This window comes from Entelurus aequoreus, linkage group LG02 (genome assembly GCF_033978785.1).
Source record: "Entelurus aequoreus isolate RoL-2023_Sb linkage group LG02, RoL_Eaeq_v1.1, whole genome shotgun sequence".
NCBI lineage: Eukaryota > Metazoa > Chordata > Actinopteri > Syngnathiformes > Syngnathidae > Entelurus > Entelurus aequoreus.
The window spans coordinates 11,321,552-11,322,274 of NC_084732.1; positions in this window are offsets into that span (position 1 = coordinate 11,321,552).

Genomic DNA, 723 nt, shown 5'->3' on the forward strand with positions numbered 1-723 from the left:
GCTGAATGCCAGCACTGGATCTATGGTGGCCCCAGGAAAATACACCCGCACTTTCTCCTACAGGTGGTCCTCCACAACTGGTGAAAGAAGCTGAATGTCTGCTGTGCCTTTTTGACGAAGGCTGAAGTCTCCACAACACTCCAATTACTACAAGCGACGCATGTTACCTTCTTCGTCTCCTAAAATTGGATCGTAAGTCAGAAAGTTTGGTTGGTCAAAAAGTTTTCTTCATCCAGCAAGAGATGAGGGGTGAGGGTGGATCCAGGAAGTTCCTCTTCTCCACCAGGGTTTCAGGATGAACCTTCTCCACCAGGGTGTCAGGATGAACCTTCTCCTCCAGGGTGTCAGGATGAATCTTCTCCTCCAGGGTGTCAGGATGAACTTTCTCCTCCAGGATGTCGGGATGAACCTTCTCCTCCAGGGTGTCGGATGAATCTTCTCCGCCAGGGTGTCAGATGAATCTTCTCCTCCAGGGTGTCAGGATGAACTTTCTCCTCCAGGATGTCGGGATGAACCTTCTCCACCAGGGTGTCAGATGAATCTTCTCCGCCAGGATGTCAGGATGAACCTTCTCCTCCAGGGTGTGTGGATGAATCTTCTCCACCAGGGTGTCAGGATGAACCTTCTCCTCCAGGGTGTGTGGATGAATCTTCTCCACCAGGGTGTCAGGATGAACCTTCTCCTCCAGGGTGTGTGGATGAATCTTCTCCACCAGTGTGTCAG